Source organism: Cucumis sativus, chromosome 6, assembly GCF_000004075.3.
Source record: "Cucumis sativus cultivar 9930 chromosome 6, Cucumber_9930_V3, whole genome shotgun sequence".
NCBI lineage: Eukaryota > Viridiplantae > Streptophyta > Magnoliopsida > Cucurbitales > Cucurbitaceae > Cucumis > Cucumis sativus.
In genome coordinates, this window is record NC_026660.2 from 14,367,721 (window position 1) to 14,389,315 (window position 21,595).

At 33.7% G+C, this 21,595-nt stretch overlaps 1 long non-coding RNA gene across 1 annotated transcript; it reads right to left on the reverse strand.

The window, feature by feature from the left end:
- Positions 1–14,396: 14,396 nt before the first annotated feature.
- LOC105435825 lies at positions 14,397–16,281 on the reverse strand. The gene is made up of 2 exons (XR_004217229.1): positions 14,805–16,281; positions 14,397–14,703 (listed from the first exon to the last, which is right to left on the reverse strand). It is a non-coding gene; the product is annotated as an uncharacterized LOC105435825 (long non-coding RNA).
- Between the last annotated feature and the right edge of the window lie 5,314 nt (positions 16,282–21,595).

Genomic DNA, 21,595 nt, shown 5'->3' on the forward strand with positions numbered 1-21,595 from the left:
ATAATAAAACAATAGTTTTCTAAATACATAGTGTGTTTTTATTTCGCTCCTATCTTTTCTAATAAAGTCATACTTTACCCTTGTAGATAGGGCACGACTCTTCGAGTATGAGTGCAGCGGATAGTCTAATAGGTGCAATTAGTATCAAGGAGATACAACTCTTCAAGATTGGACATGATTGTTCGAGCGTATGAGTTCGTTAAGTTCAATGGTTAATGGGTTACGACTATTAAGGTAGAGATGGTTGCAAATCAAATTGTTGCATTGTTAAAAATTCAACTAATAAAAAAAACATGTTGTCAGTGTCCTTGTTATTAGTCAAATATATTTGTTTATGCTTCCTGGCTATTCTTCTTGAGTTGTTTGAGGTTAGAGCCATGGTTATGAACATAGGCTGTGCACCCAAAGAGGAACATAAAAATTGAGGCCAGTAGAGGGATATGACTCTTCAAGACATTTTAAAGGGGTCTGTAGATCATGTAGGACACGAGAAGGCATTCAGTTGATAAAGTGGGTTGTAGTGAGAACAACACCGCCCTATAGATATGAAGGAAGGGAAGTAGACAACATAAGAGAACGAACAACTTCCAAAAGGTGACGGCTTTTGTGCTTGGCTACCCCATCTTATTGGGGGTGTAGGAACAAGAACTTTGGTGGATAAAGCCTTTGGATGACAAAAACTCATTGAGGGTATGATTTTGGAACTCATGACCATTGTCACTTCGCAAAATAGCAATCTTTTCATTGAACTACGTTTCTACGCTGTTGTAGAAGTCCCTGGAGACAGAGGAATGACCTTAGATTTGTTGGAGACAAGAAAAATCCAAGTAAGACGGGTATGATCATCAACTAAAGAGACGAAGATAACACAATCAGTAATAACAAATTGAAAAAAGAGACAAAGAGAAAACATAATTTTTAGTTATGTGGATAAACACTAGTTCAAAAGAAAAACCACCGTGCAAGTCTCTTTTTATTATTTTCTCTTAATAACAAATAATACATGGGGTAAATAAATAGACTACATTGAGGAATAATAAAAAGGAAAAATATATTAGGTCAAATCTTCCCAGGCCAAGCCCACTAAATCTAATAAATTTGTTTACGTAATTACAAACTATAAGATTAGGACATAAATCCTAACAGTTCATTGTTATTGATTTCAATTATTGAAAGAGGGAATGGGTCCGAACTTATAATTTTCTCGACGGAGAATATCCTTGCCTCCATCCCCACTAGCTTGGATAGGGGTAGAAATGTGGGTAAATAACATTCATAGAGAAGGGATGAGGACAAAAAACCCTCCCTTGCCTCGATCTGGGCTTGTTGACAACCCTAATATACGATAAACTTATAATTATAACACAAAATAGTAGTTTATTAATGATATAAGTCTTTCACATTGATAGGTCTATCGCCAATATGTTGAGGTTTATGTCCTAAAGCCTCATAGCTAAATTAGTTATTTGATATATTAATAATTGGTTATTTTAAACATGCAATAATTAGCTATCCATTGTGGAAAAAATCAAAGGTTATTTGATAAGACTTCAAACGTATATAGTGGACATACATGTGGATCATGTTTCAAGTAATAACCTAAGAGTCTATAGTATATAGATAAGGTTGAGTGTCTTATTTTGGTAATACTATGGATAAGACCCAATGTATAATTGTTTCAAACATTGTGATCTAAAAAAAATGTTCATGTGGAGAAATGAAAGTGCGAGTATATATCCAATAAGTTTGTATAATAATGAATTAGAAAATGTAGTTAACTAAAGATATTAATAATTCATAGGATAACTACAAGTAAAATTAACTTTATCTCAATTTTGAGTGAGTTATGAACTTCTGTCCATGAAGACTTATCCTGTGATATGTATAGGTGAGTGACACAAGTTGTAGACTCAATAAGCTTTCCATTTTGGAGACTAGTGGGGATTTGGAAACATAGCTACACAAGATGAAATTCACTTCTTCCTAATTTTAGGAAAAATAAATGAGTTGTTTCCTAAAGTGCTGATTTCAAGTTTTGAACAAAGGTTACCTGCCCTCTCACTGATCCGAGAGGGATTTGGTTACACTACAATAATCAAGACCTTTCCCGACGTACAAAAGCATAGAAGAAAACACATACCACGTTGGGGAAGGTATTTCAAACATCATACGTGATGTCGACATGAACGTTAGAGACACCTTCCCGATGCGCGACACGTCTATGTTGGTTTAAAGTTCACCGAAGCAACAATGCGACGTTAGAAAAACCAAAACTTGATGTGCTGATAGTATGTCAGTCGAAGTCTTTTCCAATGTAACATTGTAAAAAGCCTTCCTTGATGTCAATGCGGAACGTCGGGGCTTGTCCTTTTCCCCAACATTCGATATACTCGGGGTAGATTTTAATTTTTTAATTTTAAATTATTTTGTTAGTTATTTAATTATTAATTTTGTTATTTTTCTTTTTGTTATCGTAAATTACTGTTTTCGGTTTTGCTTTGTAAGACAATAAACAAAATTTGCAGTAAATTATGAAAATTAGAATATTTAAATTTATAATAAACAAGGTACACAAAAGATATTTAATACAAAAAATTACATATAATATAAAACAATTACATTAACATTAAAAAAAAAAAAAAAAAGCTACACCTATCTACTATGCTCTAGTCGTGGACGCAAAACCTACAAGTGACATAAATGTAGAGTTAAAACATCAAATATGCAAAACTAAACAAATTAAATGTTGAAAAGTATGTACCTCAAGTATTCACGACCTTCTTTGTGCCCAACTCACATCTCCTCAATCATCTTCTTCATCTCCTTCATTTGTCATGCATGGTCTGCTATTTGTCGGTCTCGCTCCTCCTCTCTCAGGTGTTGTTCTTCAATCATGCGGTTAGCATTTTCAAGGTTGGCCTTTAGTTCGCTAACCTCTGCCATATGTGGTTGGTGGTCATAAATATTGGAGGAAGAAGCAGAAGTAGAACTCTTCTTGTACTTGGGTTTTGGGCCCCAACCAAGACATTTTGAGTCGCTCGGTCGTCTACCCAAAACGGTCTCGCATACCTCATCTTCAAATAGTGGTTGAGAACCCTCTGGGATAGGCTGAGCCTGGAGTTTAAACACTTGATTATGCACAATAGAAGTTTGTAAGTTTGGGAGATTATCATACTTAGAATTAGAATTGAAGGTATAACAAAAGGTATTCATAAACTTACAAAAGCATCCTCTGTTGCTGGTGAAATGAACTCACCAGTGCAACTAGCGTGCATTTCTCGAAATAACTTGACACGGTCTATTGAGCGATCACGTAATTCAGTTAGCTCTATTTTTCTTTGAAGGAACGACTTTGTGTCGCTCCTATGGTTGTAAGGCTACTGCCCCTAGCATCCTTGCACATATTTGATTGCTCCTAAATTCCAAAAATGATGATTAAAACGTTGTACTTTCAAACAAATTAAATAAAGAAATGTTAACTGATTTTAATGTAGACTATATAAATCTTTTGAAACTGTCGAGTGATGTAGTGGTCACAAAGAAAGTGTCAATCTTGCACCCGATTGATCAATCTTGGTGGCGGGTTTGTCTGTGCTTCGTCAGGGTCGCTAAACTTCTTGAAATGCCAGTGCTTATCTCCCCTGAATTCCTTCCACATCGAGATCATTTGATGCTCAACAAACCGATTAAGTGCTAGATCGGTTAGATCAAACACGAAATATTGCTACAAAAGAAATAGGTTTGAGATTAGTCTTCTACATATGTAGGTAATTGAAACATATATGTTTACGAATTTACAGACTTATCGCTAGGCCGCTCTTTACGACCTCAATGCACTCTTGTGGTACATCTACCCACTTCAGGGCCTGGATAGGAAACGTTTCTCGCATCAACACATCGATCGTGCAGTTAAAACAAGGTGTGTATGGCGAGACAGGTCTGTCCCCTTCTAGGGGAATAAAAAATGAGGATTCCACCATTCTATTGTACGTACATCTCGACATCAATGTTACGAGAGTGTTGTCGTCTCCTCGTTCTAGGAGCGAGAGAGGATTGAGAGGGATCTATTGAAAAACACAAATTATTAGATACAATAACCATAACTACAAGTGTTTATGGTAATTACTAACCTAAAGTGTCGCCACTGAAGACAAAACAACTGCGTTATCTAACGCATCCAAGTTAAGGAAATAGCCTGCCTCATTAGTGGTGCTCGAAAAGTTAGCTAGACATAATTTCTGCAGACATAAAAACCGACTAACGTTAAACAAATGTGAGTATCGCAAAGTAAATATATAAAAAAATGACTAATATGTATACATGAAGATCAAAACATTGTTATTCATCGTTGCTTGACCCGCTTTGATGTGATGATGATTATTCGTCAACTTCATCGTCTATGAAGTTGTCTGCAATATGAATCACATTTGGTCTTTCCACCACTGTAGGATCAACTTCAGTCCTGCACAAAGTGTCATCCTCAATGACATATTCGTTCCCACGATGTTCGACGATGATTTTCAATACATTAAGTTGGTCATTCTCGATATCTTCTACTTCTAGCACATTCCATACATGTTTATTCTGCACCACTTGAACAATGTTCCGATTGGTATCATTTTTAAGGTCCTCCAAGTAGAACACCTAATGTGCATGGGTTGTGAGAATAACCGGTTCCTTAGTGAACAAAAAACGAGATGTGTTTATTGATTTGTAGCCTAGTTCCTCATGGGTCCTATGGTTTTTGTTTCTATCTGTGTCAAACCATCAACACTTGAATAGCCAAGCACGTCGTCCAAATGGATATTGAACGTGCAATACTTTCTCTAAAACATCGTAGAAATTGTTGTCGATACTGTCTCCACTACCTTCACCAACTATAATGACTCCACTGTTTTGCGTTGTGCGTCGAAAATCACGCTCCAACATGTGAAATTGTACACCACCAACAATGCATCCACTGTAAGAGCAAACATCAAGTGAAGGTCCCATTGCAAGTGAGAAGAAATCTTAAGAAATATTTGAATTCTCACGCATTTCTACTATAACACGAAATTAGTGTACATGAATACTTATATATATATAAAATATAAAGTAGAACATGTACGAACTCATTTACTCTAAATACTTGAGTTTTTAACAAATTTGCAAATGCTTGTTGATATATTTTAAAAATTTTAGAAAAGGTTTCACCCTAACGATGTATCAACAACAAGTGTTTCTTAATGTACACAATTGTGAGTTTGTATGACGAAAATAACAAAAACTTAAACTATTGTCAAATAGATATGTGAATTGATCAGGGTAGAAATGCGTACTTGCAGTACTCCGCTATTTCATCCATATTTTTGAGGATGTACCAATGAAAGAGTCATTTCTCTTTATGTGATATGCTTTGTAAACCGGACGCTTCCAATGGTTGTACCTTCTGAACAAATACTTCAAACTCACCAATCACCTCGTCCTCTTCAATGAAATTTTTTTCATATCTCGAACGATGATCTATCCCTCATGTAAATGAGACATGCCTGATACCCCTTCGTACTTCAACTAGATAGATCACCATATGTCGGGAAGTCATTAATTGTCCATAACAAGGCTGCATACAACTGAAAACAATGATCTGTAAAAAATCATATGTACGCACACTAAACGTCAATAGATTTTTTAACTCCTCAATTTATGGCTATAGGTACACATCAATTTCCCTACCAGGAGATTTGAGACCGAAAACGAGCAATGACATGAAGAAGTTTGACTCTTTCATGCATTTCCATGATGGAAAATTGAACAAAATTAACACCACAGAACACATATTGTACGGGGTACTCATATGACCAAATGGATTTAATCCATTTGAAACTAACTCAAAACGAACATTTCGTGGCTCTAAAGAAAAATTAGGAAATTCAAAATCAAATTGCTTCCATCCCTCTGCATCGATTGGATGTCTCAACACATTCTCTGTTTCCACTCGTTTATTCTTATGTCGTTTATCCTTATGTCATTGCATGTCTGCGAAGCTTTCTTGCAATACAAATAATTGTTGTAATCTTGGAAAAGTAACACAATACTTTTTGTAGAATTTTTTTCCTAATCTGTTAGAACTAACCTTGTACTGAAGCTCACCACAAGTTGGACACTGTTGCAAGTCCCCGAACTCATTCTAGAACTGTGCACAATCATACTTACAGGCATGAATAGTCTCGTACCTCAGGTCCAACTCATACAATTTTCATTTGGTTTCATAGAATGAACTAGGAATGTTTATAGCATACATTGGAAACACACGTTTTATTAACTCTAACATCATATCGAAGGACTTGTTGCTCCATCCATTAGGAACCTTCACATGCACCATCGTAACCAAAAAGTTTAGTGATGAAAATTCTGAACAACCGAGGTATAGTTCACGACTTGCTTGGTTTAATAACTCCTTAAATACCACGTTTGTTATATCTTCTTCTACATTTACCCTATTGTTAAACGGTGTTTCATTATCTAAACCTTCCTCCATCTCTTCTACGTGTTCAATACCAGCTTGTAAATCATGCAACATACCCAACATTTAATTTTCTTGAGAAAGTGGGTTACTACTAGTTCCTTCATCAAAAGGATTACTTACTCATTCCTTTAGAAAATCTTTGCACATCTTTGTGCAAGTTCACGGGCTCTCCATGATACACCCAATTTACATAAGAGGAGACTATTCCAATGGTTAATAGATGTCACTTCACACCCTCCAATGAGTCTCAATTTGAATTAATACATTTTTTGCATGGACACCTTATTTTTTCGTAATTATTGGTGTGATATTTTGCAATCTCTAAAAATTGGAAAACTCCTTCTCTGTACTAAACAGAAAACCTATCCCTAAGTTTCATCAAACTCTTCTCCATCTCGTTAAAAGCCCTAACAAAGAAATATGTTGGATTAGTTTTGTATCTCTTCTCTCAAATACTCCAACTACTCAAACTTACTCTATGTATAAGTTATTCCAATCTCTCATTAACTACCAGCTATCTAACATTTTAAACACCTTGATCAATCTCAACTTCAATGATATATGAAGACCCGCCCAAATACGTCAACCTTTTTAGTTAGCCTATCTAACATTTTCAAAAATTCAAATGCAATTTAGAAGTGAAATTCATATTCATGTTCATATTTCATTTTCATATTCATATTCAAATTAAATATTAATTTCAATTTAAAATTCCCCTTAAATAACAATTTTGAATTCAATAAACACCCTTCAATCTCAAATTCAATGAACAACCCTACAACAATCTCAAATTCAATAAACACCCTCTCCCCCAACCTCCAATTCAATAAACAATCACCCTAAATTCAATATAACCCTTCAAATTTCACAACAATGAGAAATTCAATAATATTCCAAAATACTAACATCAATCTTAAACTCTGAAACCAATTCAAATTTAATAGTAAAAGCTAAAATTACTACAAAATTATATCATATACATCCATTGTATCATGCTTATCATATTCAAAGTTCAAATACAAACATTTTTTCTAAAATTACTACAAAATTATATCATATACATCCATTATATCATGCTTATCATATTCAAAGTTCAAATACAAACATTTCTGTAAATTCAATAAAAAACATATACATACATACATTTTTCATTATATTATGTAATATGTATACATACAATCAAATGGTGTATGTATTTTCAAAATACATACATACATTTTTCTAATACTTAATAAATATACATTTAAATTATACAAATTTATATTCAATTTAAATCACACAAATTTATATTCAATTTAAATCATACAATATTTAACAAAATTATAACAAACATATACTGTTCGCACGAGATTTCCGGAGAAATTTAATTCGTGGACTTGAACTTGGGTTGATGTTGTATTTTTGTTGATTTGATGCGATGCGGTTCAATCTCTAGAATTTGATCCTCTGATTCTCTCTCAACTGTATGTCTACGCTTGATTTGGAGGAAGCGGAGCACGTGATGTTCTTGAAGTTTGTTGAACGTCTACGCTTGATTTGGAGAAGCGGAGCACGTGATGTTCTTGAAGTTTGTTGAACGTCTACGCTTGATTTGGAGAAGCGGAGCACGTGATTTTCTTCAAGTTGGTTGAATGCTTACGCTTGATTTGAGGAAGCGGAGCACGTGATGTTCTTGAAGTTTGTTGAACGTCTACGCTTGATTTGGAGAAGCGGAGCACGTGATGTTCTTGAAGTTTGTTGAACGTCTACGCTTGATTTGGAGAAGCGGAGCACGTGATTTTCTTCAAGTTGGTTGAATGCTTACGCTTGATTTGAGGAAGCGGAGCACGTGATGTTCTTGAAGTTGGAGTCTTGGAAGAAAGTTTGTATCTTCAAAACAGCTTCAATCTTCGAGGATGGTCAACTTCAGAAGTTAGGGAGTCTTCTAGCTTTTGGAAGAATTCTCTCTGGATCTTCTAGAGTCAAAATTTTCCAACCCCTACAAATGAGGAGAATTCCTCTATTTATAGAGTTCACTGGTGGGCTTTATGGGTTTGAACCTGGTTGGTCCATGGACCAGACCCATGGGCTCAACCATATGGACTTAGGTTATATTTAGTCTTTGGGCTCAATTAAGCTTATTTTTTTGGCTTAATTGAACTTAGTCCAAGTAAATAATATTTAATTGAACTAAAATGATTAACTTAATCCAACGATTAATATGAAAACATGTGGCATTCTTAGAATGACCAATTTATTTATTTTAACTCTTTAATTTGGAGCATGTGTCAATTTTAATTAGTCCCAAATTTAATTATTTGTACTTTTCATCATTAACTTAATAAATGATGTGGCAACTTGTGATTGGTCTCAAAATTTCTTATTCAACATATACTACATTCAATTTTCTAATTTCCAAAATAATAATAATAATAATAATAACACCTTGGCGGTGAACGCAAGTGACAGAATGGATGGCAGTGGCAAGCTCTCTCCTCTCTCTACCATCTTTCCTTTTCTTATGTGTGTGTTGTGTTATGTTGTCTGTTGAAGGAGGAAGAAATAGAGCTCACAATTTCCGACGTTCTCGAAGATGTTAGGGTAAGTGAACTTTCTCCGACGCCATTAGTGACACGTCGAAAAAAGTTTAAAATTTAAATTTATTTATATGATTTTCTCTGACGTGGTCAACGAAATGCCAATCAAAAGGGGACTAATGCTGACATGGCTCTGTCACACATCGAAGAATGTTGATGTTTTTAATAATAATATTTATACTTTCTCCGACGTGTTACTGCCACGCACATCTGAAAAAGTGTAAATAATCATTAAATGTTCTCATTATCCTCAACATGTGGTGCAGAGACATCAAGGAAAGTGTAAAATTAATTTAATATTTCTACTTTCCCCGACGTATGGCAAAGACACGTATGGGAAAGTGGGAATATTAAACAACTTTCCAACTTTTTCCAACATGTTTGATAGACACGTCGGAGAAAGTTGACATATTAAATTAATATTTATACTTTTTTTGACATTTATTTTCCACACGTCGGGGAACAACTCATAAGTCGATGCAAACAATGTTGCATTGGTGTTGAAATTCCTTTGATTTCTTGTAGTGTTAATAGTATGTTAAAAAATCGATTGTTCATTAGAGAGATCACTGGTATTTAAGAAGTGGTAATTACAAGGAAAATGGAAATTGACCCATATGTTATAGAAGGATTGATTTACGTGTGACGGCAAAATTAAAATCCATGGACATAACATGTTTTACAGTTCAAGAAGTGAAACAATGGGCTTTTAAAGTAACCCATAGTTAACGAGAGTTGATTAATTTAATTGAAGAGTTTAGTTAATTAACTTCGAAGCATTTGAGCTTCTAATCTAGATGTTCATTAGCTTCCTTTATTAGCTCAAAATACATTCACAACCACCAAATAAGGTAATTTTTTTAATGAGATTAAAAAACAAACTAAACAATGTTATAATAAAAGAAGATTTATTATATTAGAATAAAATTAAAATATTAATGTGATTAAGATTTATTTTAAAATAATAGGGACAAGGATTCATATTAATTATATGCTAAAATTTAGTATGAATGATATTCATTTTAAGGAGAGAAATGCACGTATGAAATGCAAATTTAATTAATTAATTAATTTATTTATTTATTTTAATTAAATGTCGATTCATTTAAGTTGGTATTGGTTGAACTTTCACTCCACGTGATCACTGGTGGAAAACAATTATGTCTCAACTGACAAGGGGCATTATGTAAAGGAGCTTATTGATTCTCTCATCTCTCATCTATCTCAAAAATTTTACGCAGAAAGGTTCGTCTACGTGGAAAATCTGTTTGAAACAAAAATTCTTTACCTTTCAAAAGAGCTTCGCACCAATTGCTCTCTTGTCAAAGAATAGTAGGGAAGAATAAAGACTTGACTGATCCTATGGAGTCAGTACGTGATTATTAATGAATGAGAGACACGTGTCCCTCACATTATCAGTTTTTATATTTTAATATTAATTTTGAAGTGTTAGATTACAATATATATTAAATTTAACTTCATTTTATTTAAGTTCTACTTTTTGCTGTGGTGGTCGTGTCCCCAATTCAAATCTCATCTATTTTAATTTGTTTTTCTAAAGGGAATATAATTTTTTTAAAAGAGGAAGAAAACTCATATATAATCCTAATTTTTTTCCTAGACCTCATTTGTTATCAAACAAAAAAAAATTAAAAAAATGTAAACAAAACCCGTAATCCAAATTCCACTCCCTCAACAATATTCCATGAAAAATGTATTATTCTTTCTTTTTTCTTTTCTTTTTTGTATGCAAAATTTAAATTCACATATTTACCTTACAAAAAAAAATCTTGTGAAAATTGTCAGTTTTTCTTTATTGCTACAAATGTAGTAAATGAAGCATCAGTGAAACGTCGAATTACTTTTTTTTAAAACATTTTTAATGTATTTATTACACAGCAATGCCCCTATGTAAAATTTATGGATATGCCACTGTTTGAAGGTAAATTTTTCTTTCATGTAACTTTATAATTTTGATGCTTAATCGGTATCTTTTATATATCATAAATTCAAAACAAAATCAAAGCAATAGATGATCAATCCCTTCCACTAGGGATTCTCCGACCCCTTCAATATACAATATTCTATCCTCATTTTGTTATATATTCGAGGAGCCCTACTACCAATAATTTGGAATGAACTTCTTTTATTAACAGTTTTTCTTCGGAATTTAACGTGAGGTTTTTTCTTTTCTTTTCTTTTTGTAATTACAAATGAGGTTTGAAATGTTTTTAGATCAAACAAAACTACATTTTTAGTTTTTAAGGTTTTAGATTTAGTTTTTATTTAATCTCAAGTTTCAAAATGATCCCATGCATAAGTATACAGCAAAAAAAAAAAAACAATGTTGCAAAAATAGCCAAACCTAAAACTATTTATAAAATTAACAAAAATCAATTTTCAAAATCCATACATTTACTATAGTAACCTCTGTGGTCTGTATCATGATTTTAAAATCATTCAACGATAGAAAATGAAAAATTTTCAAAAATAATACGTTGAAGTTTTCACCTTACAAAACTAGCACTCTGTTTTAAAGCTTGTTCAAATAATTCTTTCTCCGTAAGATGGACAATTGGGATTTAATTTTAAAAAAAATACTTTTTCTAACAAATATCGAATGCTTTAGCCTTTCTCACTGCATCTCCCTAAATTACGCGCCCATATTTGCTAATTCTTCCAAGTATTGTGTAATGGCTATTTAAATAATCAGTAAATCAATTTATGTAAATATAAATGGGAAGATTTGGAAAAGATTGCAAGGGAAATTGAGGAAGAGGTAAGACTTGGTATAAGATCTAAAGAGATTTCATATAATTTGAAAAAAAATAATTACGTGGATCTTGAAAGAGTGTATGATCATGAAGTAGAAGCGATTGGGTTAAATATCATCCTAATTACACCCATTTTAAGGGTGAAACATGCTAGTACAAAGTCCAAAAACATAGTTTAGGGTACTAATTAAACCTTTTAGTAGCTCAAATTGATCATGGATTTGTTGTTGTAATCGATATTTAATTTGCATGGATCATCACTGGTCTTGGACTTAAAACTTGATCGAGGGATCAAATAAATGATCAATTTGAAGAAATTTTAAGTAGAGAAGAGGATATGATTCAAAGTTGATCAAGTTTTAATCCTATCAAAACTTGTGTTTACACAGCCAACTTACATGCACACATATTTACCCAAACAATTAGCACTTACAATTAGATGGGATTTGTGGATTGAAGATAGATCAATACCAAAGAGCAAGTAGCTGATTCAACTACTCTTCCACGAAATGTTGGAGAATCTCACTTAATCAACAAATTTGACTTTTTAAAATGGTTTTCAATTTTGAAAAACAACTTTTTTTTCATAACTTATTTAGTTAAATAATTTAAATGTTAATTAATCTAATCTAATTAATTTAAGGAGAACGTTAGAAAATGACAAATTTGTCAAAATCTTCACAAAATATAGCAAACTTTTAGATTCTATCAATAATAAACATTGATGGACATTAATATGCTTCTATTGGTGACATTGATAGAAGTGATAGAAGCTTAATTTCATCATTGATAGAAACCAAAATTTTGATATAGTTTGTAAATATTTTAATTTATTTTCCTATACTTGAAAATGCCCCTTAATTTAAATTATTTTAATTAAATAATATTAATTAAATAATTAAATAATTAAATTACTTATATTATTAGTTTACGCCACTAATCCCAATCGATTCAATTGACCAAATTCAAATCCCTATTTGAATTTTCGACATTTAAATCTTATATAAATATCATTTTTCTCTTAATTTAATTTGTAATCGTTAACCATATCTAATATTATTAACGATTTACTCTCTTAATCAATTCAAACGATTCGATCTTGATCACATTGTTTTAAGTTTAATTCCCTAATGAATCAGTAAAGGGACCCAAAGGACCTACAGATCTAGCTCCAACGCGATCAAAGTGTCACTGGTTAAACTCTTTCAACCCTAGTTAATCATCATTTATTAACTAAGAGGACTGTCCAATATAGCATGTAGTTGCACTCTCCCTAACAATAGATATATTTATGTCCACCTGATATAACTATAATTAGTAAGTCAATCCTTAAAAAATTGTTTGTAATTTCGACAATATATCGTTTCACCCCCAAGATTACATTTTTTTCCCTTAAGCCTCATATGATTCCCTAATGAATAATTGATTTATGGTTCAACCAATAAATTGAATCTCGCTCGAGTCGATGAGAGGGTGGGGGCTTGTGTTCACACTACAAGAAAATGGAGATATTTCGATGCATAAAAATGCATCAGGATAGACTATGTTGGAAAACAGCACCTATATCGACACAATAACGTCTTTGTCGGCATTGGTCATGTAAGACCCACATCTAAATTAAAGAGTTAAGAAGTAAAATTTTGACTAAGTGTTCTAATTTAGGCGTCTTGAAAAGGAGTTTTGAAGAAGGTTAGGCAAAAAAAGTTGATGTTTAAGGTAGTTCGCGAGGATGACTTTTGAAGGGTAAGTGTAACTCCACGATAAGGACACTACGCGAGAAGGAAAGTTTGTCGAGAAGAAATAAGGAAACTTCTCAGAAATTTCTTAAGTATGTTAATGGGCCACGTGTCCACGTGTATTGTTTAAGTTAAACATGTTTATGTTAAACCTTAAGTTTACACACATGCACCACTAAGATGGAGAGTTGACAAGCAGACAAGAGTTTGAGGATGACTAAACTGGTTTAAGAGAAGTATAAATAGAGGAACTCAGTCATTTGTAAGAGTGGTTACTCTATTGTTTTGAAGAGAAAAAGTTTAAGTGTGAATTATTGTCGAAAAACTTACTCGAGAAGAAGAAAGAAGGAGCATTTCTGGATTTAAGGCTAAGTGTTGTGAGTGTGTTTTCTGTTAATGTTTATAAGTGCTTTCTTTAAAATGTTTATGTTAAAAGTTTCCTTATAAGTTCTTGAAATGATGATTTTTAATTATGAAAGTTTCCAAAAAAAGAAAATAAAGATTTATATGGAAAGCTTATTTTTTTGTAAAGCATGATTTGATTATAAAATGGATTTCAAACCATTGGTTGCTTCCGGTAATGAGCTAACTTTTATGTGCACATAAAGAGTTAAGGCCACTATGGGGTGTACGGGACTACATGGTGATAAGAAACCGGCTTAAAAGTGAGATACATTCTTAGTCCGCTTCCTTAAAAGTGAGCTAATGTTACTCCAGAGTACATCGAGATTGTGAATGGAGGTTTTATAACGACCCAACTTTTATAACTAAGTCGAAGTCATTAATTTTGTCAAAGAGATCTTGATTGGCACAAAATATATTAAAACTCATTTGAAATCATGTGATCAAAGGAAACAAACTTAAGTTCGGGCCCTATTTCAAATAACAAAAAAAAAAACTTTCAAAGAAATGCTTACAAATTACAAATTATCAGTTCATGAATTCAGTTAAACCACAAAATTTTCTAAACAGTCTCAAGTACTTAAACGAAATAAGAAACAACGGAAGCAAATTAAAATATTCCCTAAGGCAATCACGCTTCCTTCCTGCCCCTCGTCGGTCTGCCTCCCTTTACCTCCCTTTACCTCCCTTTACCTCCCTTGTTACTTTTGCTGAAAAAGTTGAACATAAAAAGGTGAGTATAAACATACTTAGCAAAAAGACCTACTATTGGTCCCTAACGGGGAAGAATAAACTATTAACTATGAAGTACCTTGCACAGTCAGTCTAACACCCCAAAGGACGCATAAATCAGTCTAGTGTTCTGCATAAACACATATCAGTCTAGTGCTCCCGAAGGATGCACAAAAAGGGTGGTGATCCCATAGGACACCTGCAAGGTAACTACCCAATAGGAAACTAATAATTTTCCCTTCAATCCATTCTAAACATCTTAACAGTCATCCACAACTCAGTTAGATATCCTCATCACATAATCTCTTCATTTAACCACAAACAGTCATCTTACTCTAATTTAGGCCAAGGTCAGTCAGAAACATATCACTACATCAGTCAACAAACTAAATAATCATAACCTCCCCATCAGTCCAAGGGCACAACAATGACGTCTCCTCCGTTCACACATCATGAGATTCATACATTCAGTACGAAACCATAACAGTATATCATACATTCAGTCTAAAAAACAATCTACCAATTTAATCGACACTTTATATAATCACAACATGTACTCAACCACAAGTCCACAACAAACCATGCATGTATATATAAATTTTTCTCAGTCAAACACAATATACATTAAACATTAAGTCCACATTAAAACATATACATCATAACTGTCATCCCTACTCAGTTCAGATATAGCAATATAGCAATACGGTCCATACAGTCAATACATCTTAACTTTTGTAGAAAGTCCCTTATCTCAAGGTTACTCAATTTCTCGAACAACTATATCCGATAAAAGACACCTAATTATAAGGATAAAATAATTCAATTATTTCCACGATACAACTCCCACTTAATTTCCTCAAGGTAAAAATTTAGCTTACCAAGGTATTGGTTAACCAAACTCAAAAATTCACAAATTGGTTGTGAATTCAAGTGATCCAACTTTACTTCCAACACCTCCAAGAATCAAATAACAAATTAATCAACTATTCCAACCATAACGCTTGAACACTTTGAAACAATTACAAACCATAACTTAAATTGTTACCAACAAAACAACTTTGATGATTTACAGACGAAAGAGGTAGTGACTAACGATCCCAACGAAAAATCGTGCAAACCGATCCGAGTGTAAGCTGGCTTGTAACTCACGACTGGAAGTTGAAAAGTCGTGGCGGCGCCGGACGTTCGGCAGACGGCTTGTGCAAGCCGAACGACGCATAACTCCTAGGGTAATTGAATCGTCCTGCGGATGGTTGATGAATCGAGCGGCGGCTTCACGAACCAGGACGAACAGAGACAGAATGAAGGGACTGAGCGATGACGCTCTGGCTTTAGCCCGACGAACGGCGACGTGTACGGCTGCTGGGCTTCGTCGAATGGAAAAGAGGAAGATGGTGGCGGCTTCGCGAACTTAGGGCTGTCGGTCGGCGTCGAACAGAAGAGAAAGAAATACGGCCGGCGAAGCGTTATGGCGGCTAGGGTGAGCGAAAGAAGAAAAAAAGAAAAGAAAATAAGAAGAAGGAGGGGGAGGGGGGGCCGCGTGCGTGAAGAAGTAAAAGAAAAGATTTTCTTTTCTTTCCTTTTTATATAATAATAAAAATACTAAACAATAACTATTATTACTACTTCTAATTATCAATAACCAATTTTTTCTTTTCTTTCAATCCTACAATATAACAACACCCAATCCAAAAATTTAAAAACTCTAAATAAATAAGGCAACTTAATTAAAATAAAGTACCTTAGGATTTAGGGTGTTACACGTTTACAATTAAGTTTTTAAATTATCGTACATATATGTTACCTACGTATATATATAGAAACCTAATTTGTGTGTACTTTTTTTTGTAGCAATGGTTTGTGCTTGAGTGTGTAGATCAAGCACTTACTCGATTTTTTTAGCATCAATTGTTCAACACGTGAAAAGAGTTCAGGGGAGACAACCATAGGCATTTTAAGAAGTTCAGTGATCTTGAACAAGCACATATCAATCGACCCCCAAATTAAAGAATCGTGTGGAAGATTGACACTTCTTCTATGATCACTATATTAGTCGACAGTTTCAAGTGATTTACATTTTTTACTATTCCTCGACGTTATTTCACTTTTGTTGTTTGTATGTAACATTACGATTGTTTGCTTGTAGAGTAATCAAGGATCAGCTGCTAGAGCGAAGCAGCCTTACAACCGAAGTGTTGAGAGGTCATTTTGAAGGCTGTTAGGCATTTCGAAGACGACCTAGGCATGAATAATGTTGTTGACGTGAAGAACCTCCAAAGGGCAAGACTTTGCATGGATGTTGTTATTCGTTCTTTTTTAGACTTGACTTTAGAAGTTAGCTAGGCAAGCAAGGAACGCTTTGGGCGAGAAGAAGTTTACGGCCAAGGAGTTTATAGGTTAGTTTGGCAAAAAGACCATGCTTTTTGGCGAGGAGAATGAAAGGTTAGGTGTTTGAGGTTGATCTTAGGCTTTTTGGACAATCGGTGTAGTGGTTTCTAGGTGTCCTTAGCATGCAATGTCTAGTTTTATGCAAGTAGGAGGTGGCAAAATCCACTTTTCAGAAACCGCTATTGCTCACTTCATAATCAAGGTTCTCTCTTTTTCCTCGTGCAAATTGAGAAATTCTAGTTGAAGAAGCTTTCTTTAAGAGTCTAATTTCTTGTGTGAGGCTATTAGATGAAGAAGATTAAAGGAAGATTGATTTTGAAGGTGAAGAACACTTGAAAGTCAAATTTCAAAGGATTTTGAGTAGTGTTGGGTTTCTAGAGGGTACAAAGCTCAATTCTTCGAATTTGAAGCTGATATTTTGAGGTAAGGTATTTGACTTATTCTAAGCAAGTTTTACGAAGTAAGTTTTGAAGGAATTGAATTCCCATAGCGGAAGCGTGTGAACGCCGTGCAAAAGAATTTCAATTTGAAACACAGAGAAAACACCTAAACATCCTCTTATGGAGGATAAGAAGAAAGAAAATTAACCTCTGTAGAACCTCCCAAGAAGTCTCGAACTTTCCAATGAACACCATGATCAACACCACATAATCTTCCTTGTTATCCTCAAGATAAAAAAAATACACAGAGAGTTTGTGGGGCTTTTGTGTTTTTTGTTTTGTTTTAAAAGGAAAAGCAAATTTGCAGAGAGAATTTTTTTTATAGATTGTATAATGTCACCTCCCTTCTATATCTTAACCAAAAGATATGAAGAGAGATGGAGAGGGAAGTTATCAAAAACTTCCTCCCTCTCCCATTACGTAGATATTATATTATATCTTATATAATATTAATTTTATATTATATCATATATAATATAACCAATTGTTTAGATCTTCTCATATGATCTATAGTTCTAACATGAATCAAATCCATATTAATTTTTAATCTATAGTTTATTTATAAATCTTATTCATATTATTATTATTTGAATCATATTCAAATATTAACTTTTCTCATAAAAGCTTTATATTATAATGTATTAATACAATCAAATACATTGTATTAATTGTATCATATACAATTTATTCCCTTTAATCAATTTGAACAATTCAAATTAAACCAAAATAAATTTGATTCTCATTTATCTTTATTGAGCTAACAAGGAGACCTTATGGACCTACATATTAAATCTCCAATCATGTGAGATTAATTAATTAAACTCTTTAATTAAATTAATCACTATTCATTAACTATCAGTCATTCCACTAAAGACCAATAGTTGCACTCTTCTTACTGTAGATATATTTTTGTGTCCATTAGATATAATTAATCAACAGTGCAATGACCCTTCACAAATTGCTCATAAGTACAGCTAGGCCAAACTTACCGTTTTGCCCCTGTAATTACATCTAACTCCTTAAGTATCACCAATCCCTCTAATGGACAATAGTTATAGTCCCACTATAACTAAACTCCTCTCGAGTCAAAAGAGGGTGTGGCGCCACATTATTGAAGCCTTGGAATCAGCCCTTAAGAGAGCAATTTCTCTACTTACTCTATCTATAGAGAATGAGTGAATTCTTTCTTGTGTAGTTGTGTGCCCAACTTCCTAATCAAAGGAATCCTCAAAATGGTAGGCTTATTGAGTCGGCGATATAGGCCTCTCTCACCCATGCAAATCAAAGGACTGCCTTCATAGATAGGAGTTCACAACTCACTCAAGATTCAAGTCAAGTCACCTATGGTCATCTTGGTGAAATGTAGTATTAACTAGTAACGGTGTTAATAAGAGAGACTATTCATTTCATGGTCCAATCTTATACAAACTCTTTATACAGAATACCCCTGCTCTAATGTCTCGACATGAATGATTAGGATCAAATCATTTGTAGCACTTTACAACAATTATAACAACTACAAAGCAGACCGTATTCGTAGTGTCACCAAAATAAGGTATCCAGTCTTACCCATCTACTACAGACCATTTAGGTTATCATTTAAACATGATCCACTTGTATGTCTCCACATACATGTTTAGGTTATATAAGATAACCTTGGATGTTAGTTTATTGGTTTTGTGGGTTAGTGCAACTGAATGTCAAATAAAATAACACACTTTATTTTATTAGATAAATAAAATGTTTGTATAATATATACAATTACAAACTACAAAACCACAAGATTTAGGGCATCAATCCCAACAAGTTTTACATTTGTAGTTCTGGTTAAAACGTTATAAGCATTTAAAGTGGGTAGTAGATTTTTGGAAAATTTCAGTGTTCTGGGTGGTTACTGAGGTTGGCTGAGTTTCAGGGTGAAGGAGCTTGGTGAGCGTGCAAGGTAAGTGAAAGAAGGTTATTTAGGTGTTGGCTTGTCATGTGATATGGCCAAGACGCATAGCTAGGCGACAAGGGGCACATGTAAGGCTATGTGACATGCCATGTGCATGCAAGGGTATGCGTGATTACGCGCAGCGCACCATCATTTTAGGCAAGATGTGCGACACCCTAGCACACGACAAGGCTAGGTGCACATGGCAAGCACGCGACCAAACCCCTTGATGGTCTGCGCATACACGTGCATGCTTGCCGCCTAGGCCATGCGACCAATAGTGTTATGACACCCATTTTTCGCTTGTTTTGTGATTTTTGGAATTTTTCTAGTTAAGTTTGAATATTTTTTTTTATTTTAGAGTATTGATTTAAAATTCTCTAATGTTAGGACAATAAAGTATTGGATAAATCTATAGTCAGTGAGGCTAATAGAGTACTGTAAGTGACCTTTCAATGTTTTAAAAATAGTTTCTAACTTATTTAAGTCAACTATTGTACAACATGCTATTTTAAAGAAAATGCTTGTTATTAAGCTTCAAGGAAAAAGGTATGTTTAAAGTATGAGTATGAGTAACCGATTTCATTATGCAAATGATATTTAAAAGTTATAATTATTGCAAAAGTATAATTTTATGAGCAAAGCTATTTTAGTACTTAAGTTTAAGCATGATTTGGGATTATCGAATGAGATTTTCTATAAGAATGAGATTGAATGCTTTAGTCTATACCGAGATTTATTATGAGATACTTATAGCAACCCTATGTAGGTATTATAGTTTCATGTGCACAGAGATCTTGTGGTGAGGGTATTCAGTAGATACCTAGTATTTTCACTATTGTGACTAAGTTTGAGATGAGGGCCTCTACAGACACCTAGTTTTTCCATCTCTTGGCTATCTACAAGATAGACACTACTAATAGCTAGGCTATTCATCCTGTAAGTATCTTCACAAGATAGGGTTTCCATGTCTAGTTTATTCGTCTCGATTGGTACATAGAGATATACAATATAGCAAGAAAGAGAAAGTTTAAGTGTTATTGTTTCAGGAATCTATTTGCTTAATATTTGTAGAAAGAGAAATGTTTATGTTTAAGCTTTGCACCTTTCATGATTTAAATGTTTTACTCAAGAATCTATTTGAGCATGTTTAAGTTATTTACTTAGTCACTCATTGGGCTATTTAGCTCATGCCTTCCAAAATATTTTCTAACTTTCCAAGTAGAGATTGTGGAACTAGTACCTAACTCCATCTGCCGATTTGCTAGTGGCATAGTTTTGAGTTTCCTTCCAGTATGTGTTGTTTTGAGTTAGTATATTGGGTTGTCTATGAGATTGGAGTCTTAGTTATGGGTTTGTTCGAGTATGTTAGTTTTATCTTTGATGTTGGTTTATTGTACGTATGTTTATGTCATACTCATGTTGTTGTATATTATGTAAGTGTGGGTTGCACTACAATTTGAAGGATTTTATAATGGTTAAAGGTATCCTATGTTTCCGTTGTGTGGTTAAAAATTAGTTTATAGTAAGTTTTAAGGTCAGTAGGTATCATTGAGGTACATGGTGGTATTTGTTGACCAGTTGCACCATCTTTTGGGCTAAGAGTAGGTGGTCTAGGAGGGGGTGTGACACAAAAGGTATTGGTTGGGGTCCCAAGCCAAAGTCCCAAAAGACTGCAGGCAGTTCTTCATTTTCATCATATGAGAAGGAGATGCATCCCGAGGAGGTTAGCGAACTTAAAGCTCGCATTGACAATGCTCAATAATTAATTGAAGAATAACGAAGAACATCAGAATTATTGCATAAGCAACGAATGGAAGAAAGTACCCGAAAACATGAAGAAAATGCTCGACTAATGGAAGAAATGAAGAAAATGATTGAGGAATTGAGTCGGATATAGAGAAGACCTTGATTTCATTGCGGTATGTATTATTTTTCAACTTTTAAGTTTTTTTTTAATTTCTTATCCATGATATATATCTAAGTTCTTTCGTGTCATTGTAGGTTGGGAGCCTTGGGGAACTTGGCGTTTGCGACTATTAGGCGAATTAGTTTTTAGTTTTTATTTTTCATATAATTTTTGAACCTACAAATATGTACTTTTTGAAT